This window comes from Oryzias latipes, chromosome 2 (assembly GCF_053564925.1).
Source record: "Oryzias latipes strain Hd-rR chromosome 2, Olatipes_Hd-rR_3.1".
In the NCBI taxonomy this organism is placed as follows: Eukaryota; Metazoa; Chordata; class Actinopteri; order Beloniformes; family Adrianichthyidae; genus Oryzias; species Oryzias latipes.
In genome coordinates, this window is record NC_136238.1 from 6,673,767 (window position 1) to 6,683,526 (window position 9,760).

At 43.4% G+C, this 9,760-nt stretch overlaps 1 protein-coding gene across 32 annotated transcripts in view; it reads right to left on the reverse strand.

The window, feature by feature from the left end:
- Positions 1–8,380, reverse strand: part of LOC101165037 (muscleblind-like protein 2a) — a 54,604-nt gene extending 46,224 nt beyond the window's left edge. For 17 of the 32 annotated variants that reach the window (XM_078931457.1, XM_078931418.1, XM_078931473.1 and 14 more), the window contains exon 1: positions 7,947–8,380. The gene's annotated coding sequence lies outside the window, so the exon portion shown is untranslated. Of the gene's footprint in view, positions 1–5,471; positions 5,754–7,946 lie in introns of those variants that run through there. The other 15 variants (XM_078931479.1, XM_078931521.1, XM_078931494.1 and 12 more) reach the window with 1 other exon arrangement.
- Positions 8,381–9,760: the final 1,380 nt, after the last annotated feature.

Sequence of the window (9,760 nt, forward strand, 5' to 3'; positions counted from 1 at the left end):
ACCAAGTAACCAATCCTAAAAAATGCTCTCCACAGTTTTTCCGTCCTCAACGTTTAGCTGCCTACAGTTCTAGTAGATCGATAACTAGAGGATAGCGAACGAAGACTCCTCAATAGAAATGGAGCGACTAGAAAACACTCACTCAACTCTAAACTGACAACAGTGTTTCCAACAGACAGGTTTCACAAAATGACTTTAGTGGAAATGCCAAAAAACTCCCAAAACTTTAGATAAACCTTTTACAGACATGCTCCGATGTGACTTCTACACCGTGATAGCAGAAAGTCCCATGACGTCACATAACGTTTATTTTATTTTCATTATATTCTTCTCTTTTTTATTTTTAAAAGTTATTTTCATCAACAAAAAGCACTTGATGCTTTTACTTTGAAAATGTTAACCTTTACCGACACTTGACTTTGAAGACTTCTTTACTTCCGTTGATATTAGCGAGATTTGGGTTATTAAGTTTATAAAATCCATCATTATTCTGTCATTTTTGAGCAATTACATGGCTTGATGTGTTATTGATTCTACTATTTTTATTTAAAAAAATCGCGAATCAACAAATAAAACTTTTTGAATGTTGAATTTTTGGGAACGGATCTCAAATATCCGAGTATTTGGTACTCGTAACGGCCTTAACAGTTTAGTTTGGCGCAGTGCGGCTTAATCCAGGTGGCGAGACATAAATAAAATTTTTTATTTTAACCAAACTTTGTTTTTTAAGCTCTTCTTTCGATTAAATGATCATTAATAGTTTAAACTAGTTTGCAATGAAACAATAATGTAAACCAAACGTATAAGCAGTCTGAGGGGTAAAATATAATAAGCCAAAAATCTTTGATTCACATCAGCAACTTTATTTTATTTAACTTCTATAATTACTTAATTAATTAAATTTGAACATAATCAGCTTTAGATTTTAACAGACTTTTTAACATTTATCTTCTAAAGGATCGTTTTGCCCAACTCATAGTACAGTTGTTTCTCGTGTAACGGCATAAATTGGTGCATTTTTCCTCCGACATCCTGCTCCTGAATGACATCGTCCATTCAAACCTCTGTCCTGCATCAAATCATATCCTCCCTTTTTTAGTGCTGATGGTGTGAAATGAGATCAGGAGCTTCCTCGTCCTGAAACGCCGCTCTCCGAGGCAGGATTTAATTCCACATCATCTCCCCCCGGAGGGGCGGAAGCCAATCGCTGCAGAAGAGACGTTCAGGTAAGAATGGTGTCAGATATGACCTTAAACAATTAATCCTGGCTTATTTTTAGAGGGTAGAGAAAGTGTTTGATCGAGCTAACCCACTTTGTCGGTGCGTAAAAGGACAATGGCTCCAGTTCTTTAGCTAAACTATGCAATTATTTGTAAAGAAAATGAAAAAAAAACAACTAATCCTGACGTTTTTGTAGTAGCTGGTTCACGTGACATTAAAAAAACAACAACTTTTAAGCAACACATGACAGGAAGGATCCCAGGAATTGGAGAAAAACCTGGTGGGACAGGGCCGCATCCATACTGATAAGGACTCGTCCATGTTTGAACGGTCAAAAGGTTTGTCTTTCCCACGCATTTCTGGGAGTTTGTTTCCCTGATTTCCTGTAATGTGGCATTAAAGCGATCACCGAACTACTCGTTTTCCTGGCAAAATGTACTATTTTGTAGGAATTGTGGGAAAAAATATATTAATGATTGAGCCAAAGAAGTATGAAACGCTCAAACACACAAGGGAGGAAAAAAAAAATGCTTCGCAATGATGACTGCTTTGAAAAAAAGAAAGTGGCTGAAGTCAGAGGTGGTGCATGCAGTTTTAGTTTAGGCTGATTTGACATTATTGGACACTGCACCTCTGGCTCAGCGACACCTTGATGCAGCACAGCTTAGTTTACATCGAGGTGGGGAAAAGCTCTTTGAAGGACGGTTTGTGGAAAGAGGGGGAAGGCAGACGGTCAGCTAGGAGGTGTTGGGACAATCTCTTACCTGGAGGAGGACGGTCAACAAAAACCTTCGCTTTTTGTTGACCGTCCTCCTCCAGGTAAGAGATTGAAATTAAAACTTGAACCAGAGTCTTTCTAGAAATGACTAGCCCTACGTTCACACTGATTGAAAAGTCTTGCATTGGTAGGTTCCTACGCGTGTTTTTGCTCTTCTCGGGCTCTACATACAGAATGCGTAGTCATTTAAAAGCACATTAAAGGCTAAAACAGTTGAACTTTGACCAATCAGGGACTCTGATTTGGTAATGTCATGCGCTAGCATCGGGTAGTAGAGCCAGTTCGGAGTCAACAAACACCTGCATTCAGCACTTTCTAGGGGTGTACGGATCCATTTTAACAACGATTCAATTCAATCCCACCTCAGACAGATCAATCCAGTTGGACTGTGGGCATAGAAATCGATGAATTGATTAATGGTTACACTCTTGTCGCGTTTTTAAATTGCGCATCACATGCCTGGTGTGAACATGGTTATTAGTCCTTTTATAATCAGGACATCACATTTGAATTTCATTGAAGTCTAATACTACGTTCACACCAGCTTCGGCAACGCACGTTCAAGCAACTGCTCCCAAAATGAAGTCTGTGTAAACGCGTGCATGCGTGGATTTCGGGCTACCGCATTGAAAAACCCTTACATTTATGCGCTGCTGTGCAAGTTTTTGGACTGCTTTCGGGCTTTACGTTCAAAACACGTGGCCATTGAATAAGTAATAGAACTTTAACAAGTTGAACTTTGACCAATCAGGATCCGGAATTAGGTAGTGACGTATAGATAGCGTCCTTTTCAATTCACGGATGTCACGACCATTTGAAAACTGATCATGAAGGGGAAGTTAATAACTGCTGTTTGCTCCCGGCTGAAATGATGCGACACCGACTCTTTCATTTAACAGAATAAAGCTGTGAAAGAAAATGCCTGAAGCAGGATGTGCGAGATTTGAACCGCTTTGACACTTCTCACCGAGCTTCTTCTAAGATTGGGAACACCGTATGCTAAAAGTTCAAGAACGTGTGTTCCTGAACGGGCTACACATGCCCAGTTTGAGCATAGCTTGGGGGGCGTGAGCTAGCGAGACAGTAGGGCTACACGATATGAGGAAAACTCGCAATGTGCAATATTAGTGATCAATATTGCAATGACGATATAACTTGCGATAAATGAACAAATAGCAAAAACAACAAAAACATTTCCCTTTCACTGCAAAAGTTTAATTTAAATAAGAGTCAAAATATCTTAAATTATTCTCCAAATGACCCTCGTCTATTTAGCAGGGCAACATCTAGCATAAAAGCTCCATCCGATTGGTCAACAACGTGAAGGGCTCCATCTGATTGGTCAAATGCATAAAGGGATTTATTCAATTTATGAAAAAGTTCAAGTTGCCATAAGATCGTTTTAGCACATTTTAGGTTTACCATTTATTGCTCACTTTTGCAATATGGATATTGCACAGCTTGAAATCGCGATAAATTTGCGCTTAATTGTGCAGGCCTACGACGAGAGAGCATGTAAACAGAGAGCTCTCAGCAACAGGAAAGGGGGAAGGGGGTTTCCTCTGCACCAACAGTCCAGCCCACAACCCAATAGATGAATTTCTAATGAACGCGCAACACGAGACGAGTGTGAACGCAAGCATAAGGGACGCAGACAAAAAGTCAGGCATGACTTTCGTGAGTTACTCTGGAATCCAGAGGCGTGAAGCCGAGCGGCACAGCTACAGACGCTAAGGTTTACGGACACTCTCCGCAGCCAGCTGGCAGCTGCATTATCTTCGTCAGTCTCCCTAATTGAAAGAGAGTCAGCGGGACTGGGGCGTCTCGAGTGAAAGTCATTGGCTTGACCTCTGAGTGGTACGTATGAGGGCCATTAGTCTGGTATCCGTGCAGTCTGCTGCTTGTGTTTGCACAGCAGAGACGAGGAGCTCCCCGGCTCGGCTGGCGGCTTGGCGTTAGCCAGGTGCCTCGGACGTTATAGAGATACAATTCAAATTACATTTGAGTGAGGCCGGGAAACCGGGCCTCCTGAGTGGCCACAATTTCCATTTATTACCATTTTTATATTGCAAAACCGCGGCTGAATGGTGATTTGCATGGCCAAGAGGAACGAGCGGTCAGAGTTTTTTCAAGGCTGCGCACAGAGGGCCTCACCGGAGAGCGAAAAAATAGGAAAAATGTTCCAGTGAGTCATGGAAACAGGAGTCCAAATGCTCTCTAGCTTGTTTCTGTGCGGGCAATAACCTGCAGATGAAACAGAAATAAGCCGCGACGATTATGGAATTGTCTTTGGCATAAGCCACAAATCCTTGAGTTTGATCATATCAAGAACCATTAGCGTTAAGGATGGGTGAGTGAGCAGAGGACTAAGCTACTGTTGGGAGGCAACACTAGGAGATATGCTCAGAGTCAGCAGGCAGGTGTGCCTCATATCAGAATAGCCTTAACAAAACCCGTATGACCCGGAGGGCCCAGCTCACGGACGGATACACTGCCTTTTATTGGAACAAAAAAGAATCTGATGTTGCTGTAAACAGGTTTATTTTCTTCCTGCATGTCTTCTCTCCAGTAAACCAGAGGGACTCGGTCAAGTCATCCACTAATTATAGAGCCGTCGTCAGCCCGAGGTCAGCGCCGCTGCTCCGATAAATATGATGATTAACAGAACATCCCAGCGTTATGACAGAAAATCTGTGCAGATATAACATCAAGGAATACGCTTTTGATGACATCACAGCCTTTGTACGTCAAATGCTGAACCTTGAAATATATTTGAAAATTCATCAAGATATAATTGGAAAAAAAAAACTCTACTTTACTCTAAAACTCATTAAAAAAATAAAGAACATTTCAACCGAACCATTCAGGAACAAACAAAGTTCAGGCTGAACACGCTGTGCTTCAACAGGAAGGGTTGGTCTGATGTCCCACTTACAAAAATGGACCAAAAAAAACAAAATCGACTTCCCCTCCATCTACAGCAAAACCAATAACAAGAACTTTGGCGCCCGACGTTGTCCGCCGTTAACCACACCAGGCCCAACGTCGAGACTAAATCTGGACAGAACCAACTCAGAAAGTCGAGCCCTGAACCTCGTTAGGACTCAACCGGGTCAGGAGCTATTTGCAAAAACACATTCTGCATGTGTGGCTCGACCTCAAAACTCACAAAGCTAGTAGAGACGGAGCACATCAGGACAAGGGAGCTCCAGATATTTGCACTGAATGGTGAGACTGTAACACCCCCCCTCCCCAGGACTTGAAAGGGAAAGTCCATTATTGGACTTTAAATGAAGCAAATTCCAGCAGTTTCAATATTTTTGTATCTGTCTTTCATAGAGGGTTGAGTCCCTCCCCACTCAGACCGGTATGCAGCACACTGCAGCAAAGCTCCAGACCTTAAAAACATTTTTTTTTTAAACTGGTGGGGGAAAAAGAAGGAAAACCAGACGTAATGACAGTTTCCTCCCACCTGGTTTCACTGAGTCCAGGACCTGAGCGTCACCCGGCGCTCCTGAGCCACCGATCTCCACTGCGGCTCCCCTTCAGTCCCAGCCGGAGGAGCTAACGACCACGTGAACTGCTGTCATTCCAGAAGTCCATGCCGAGACTGGGATTCTCTCTCAGCCAGAGCAAGCGAGCGAGCGAGCGAGCGAGCAGGGCAGGGCGGAGGGGCAGGAAGCAGCAGAGTGTCTCCTAAAAACTATGCGCCTGCAACACTTCCAGCCAGACGCACACCCCTAAAGCCAGCCCCTTCCTGCCCACCAGCTCGTGGCAAGGACCTCCCCCACGGCTCCAGCCAATGAGACGACAGCCACTGTGAATTGCCTCTCCACTGGAAGGGAGCAGACGACTGATGTGGCGAAGACTGCGCTCGCAGCAGCAGCAGCAGTAGCAGCTCCTCATCTTCAAGAGGTATTTCCCCAATTTCATGCCCAGCTCCGTCAGCTGTCACATAGTTTATGCATTCTAGATTCTAGGGATTTTTATTTTTTTTAGAGAAGGGGGCAATAAAGTACAGCTGAAGCCGCCCTGTCCTTGGGTCCATCATTGCTTCCGATACCATCCCCCAGAAAACCGCCACACGGCTCCGCCTCCCCCTCCTGCCTCATCTCCATCCTCCCCTCCTGACTCCTCTTCACCCCCTCACCTGTTCGGATGAAGCATTTCCATGAGATACCCTCTTAACCCCCGCCCCCCCCTCAGCTCTTTTTTTTTTTTTGTCCTTGGATATCTAAAGGGGAGAATGGCATTTCTGCATCTCCATGAAAAGAAGGGGATGCTGATGTCATGCAGGCCGGCACGCCAGAACTGATGAGTCAGAGATCCGGCTTTCACGACTGTTCGATCCCGGACTCAATAGAAACAGCTGTGGCGTCTGTCTTCCCCCGCCTCGCACAAAGCCTGCGCGTGACGCCGCAGCCTGGGCGTTTCGTCGACTCCAGTCAGGACAAACAGACCTGTTTACTGTCTGCTCCTGCTTGGAAGGTCACATGTTTGCCCCACTAGCAAAGCATCTGCTAATATCTGAGGGGGGGGTGGCGTTTAATCTCAGCTGTGACTTCACCTGTGAGGAAATGACACGGAGGAGGGGGGAGGGAGGCGGGGGACGGCGTCACCTGACACCACCAGGGAAAGCAGTCGCTCTGCTTCCCTAAAATCCTAAAAATGAAATCATCCGAATTATTTCATTTAGCTTTTGACTCTCCTCGTTACAAAACACACAACAGGCTTCCATTACAACCCCCCCAACAGGAAAACCAACAAAAGCCCGGCAGACAAACAACCACAGCTACTTCCTTCCCAACATCGGATCCCCTCCCCTCTTATTATCCCCGTCCTGTTTGACCCCCCCCTGAGCGGCTCGGCTCAGATTTAGCGTTCTGTCGCCCAAAGCGGCTTCATCTTTTCAGAAACAAGCAACGGATTCAAAGACTAATTAGAAAACAGATAAACCTCAGCAGGAAAAACAGAAAGAGCAACATTAAAAAAAAAACACTGGATGTTCAGGAGGGGCGTCAGAAGAGGGTGAATAAAGCGTGTGAATCATCTATTGCATAAGCGTTCCCAGCAGGATTCTGCCATATTTACCCAAAAATTGAAAATCCTCTGTTGTTTCTAGGACGCGGTTCAGTCAAAATTCGCCTCTAAGTTGTAAGCCGACCCCCTTCCCATCATTCATCTGTTTACACTCCCTCCTGCTAGCTGGCAGCCCCTAACATCCCTAACTTAACATGCGTGGTGCAAGAAAAAACGGCGAGCAGTATCGGAGCTCTCCGTCCGTACGGTTCGGAACCGGATTCCAGCTGGGACGAGGAAAACAAAGACGTGCACGGATCTCTGTTGGGCTGCAAGGTTGTGGCTCGCCGTAGTAGCTTCGACGTCACACCTACAAGCGTTTTTCAAACGACACAGTTTAAAGACATGCTCAGAAATGGACATTTCAGCTTACTTTTCTTTGTATATGTCTGGCATCGTAGGAAAATTTGCCAGAAGTACATACATAGCCAGGCAGGCCGGCAGACAGACAGGCAAACAGATAAATAGCATTTTTCAAACAAAAACGTCATTTTCAAGTAAGAAAACTTTGTAAAACCCTAAGAAAAAGGTGTCATATTGTTTTGTAATATGTTTATGAAATATAGAATTATAGGTGAATAGATATTAACAAATTTTCAAAAGGGAAAATAGCACTAATTTTAGTGTTAAGTGGTTTTAATAGGCTGCTGGACTTGGGTGGACAGTTGTTGGGGGCTAGCATAGCCAAGCAGCCAATCACGAATCACGATTTGGACTCTGGAGCAGCCTTTTCAGGAAAAATGTATCCTCTTTCTGGTTAATAAAGTTATTACATTTTGTATTAAGGGTATAATAAGCAGATTAATGGGAGTCAAATTCCAAAAAAAGAGGCGCTTTTACCTTGCTAGGCTAGCTACCTGCAGCTTACCTGATGACGACCCTGTCACATCCAGCTGCACTCCAGCCGCCTTCCCGACAGCGCAGCGCCCGTTCGCGTGCAGCAGGACTCCGTTCGCCCGGAACATGCGCGGCGCTTTCAGCTTTTTAAAAAATAGATATACATATGTATAAATACAAGTCTTTATTGCGGCAAACTTTATCGATATATTTCGTTTGAGAGGAGCTCTACAATCGGCTAGCTCGCTAACTACTTTTAAGGCTAGGAGAGGAAGCAACAAGCGATTTTGACAGTTCGGGGGAATGTTGGTTGTGCGCCACTTGAGGAATAAAAAGAGGGGTGGAGACCGAGTTATCAACAATATTTACACCGTTATAAATATAAATTCAGCCTTTTTAAAGCATTATCTAAAAAGATAACTGTACTAACACCATAAACTAACGTTTGTTGCTGAAAATGTAAGCACCTAAATGCTCTCGCGTTAGTTTAAAGTGTGAAATCCCCCCTATTGTTGATGTGGTACGGTCCAGAAAAAAAATGCAGCGGCAGGGATGGGGCCACGGGGCTGCCTGTGTTACCAAGGAAACAACAGTGAATCTCCCTGGAGTGAAAGATGCGGTCTTTGATTTAGTCTTTCTGTCAAAGTAACCTCTAAACCACGTAATTAAATATAAATATGAAAAAAATATCAAAGATGAAACACATGGAGTTTTAAAACTTCATTATAGTTTATTTTAGCACTTTTAAGCTCATCCAAATTGAAGAAGAATCATTGAAAATTAGGAATAATAGCTTACATTTTCTAGATTTAAGGTCTGTGCATCCTCTCTCGCTTTGCAGACGAGCACACAGCTGGCTGGTCGTGGCGGCGTGTGACGCACAGAGACCCGTTGTCAGCAAGGAGGGCAGCAAGTCAACAAGGACCAAGTCACAAATATCCCCGGAATGAGCAGAGAGGCACAAATTTAGCCCCACTGACTGCTGCCCATGCCATGTGCTGCCTATTGAGCGCGCGGACAATGAGCACAGCCATGGCCGCCCGCTCTGCCAAGGCCCACGCAGATGGAATGCAGTTGGATTTAGCGTCAACGCCGATGCTTGAAGGCCTCTTACATATTAATAGATGACACATGCGTGATATTTGGCGACCACGCCGAGTCACAGCAAAGATATAAGTCAGAAGAGTTCAAAGCTGTGGACACAGTGTGTGGTCATGTGACCCCTGGTGTGGCCTATTTAAAGGCAGTTTGTTGAGCTACGTTCACACCGGCGTCGGCAACGCGCGTCAAGCAACAACTTCAATGCAAACGTGAGTTTATTTTACCCTACAGCCTGACTTTATTATAAAAATAAATAAAAATACAAAAAAATATTTAAAAAAAGTAAAACAAATGATTAATCACTTATTGAAAATTGTTAAATTGATTGAATTTTAATGATATTACTTCACTTGCTCCAAAAATTGATAAATTGATTCAAAAATCTTTCCTAATGTAGCATAATTTTGCACGTTTTTAACTTTTGATACTTGATGAAATTTTGCAATGAAAATTCCTGAAACATTGTTGTGTCTACTTTACTGATATAGTATTATGTTTTATTCATATGAATGGCTTTTATAAGTAACATAATCTGCATATATATCTGCATTTGCCATGTTGATTTCTAAAATAGTTATTTTTGACGTAGTACTTAAGTAATTCATTTTTGTCATGTGCTTTATCAATATCTTATGATTTTTAATTCTGTCTGATAAAACCTAGGAACCGGATATTGATAAATCCTGTAATAAAATGGTTACAGTATAACGGGGTGGGATTATATAAGTTCGCTTCCTTCCACTC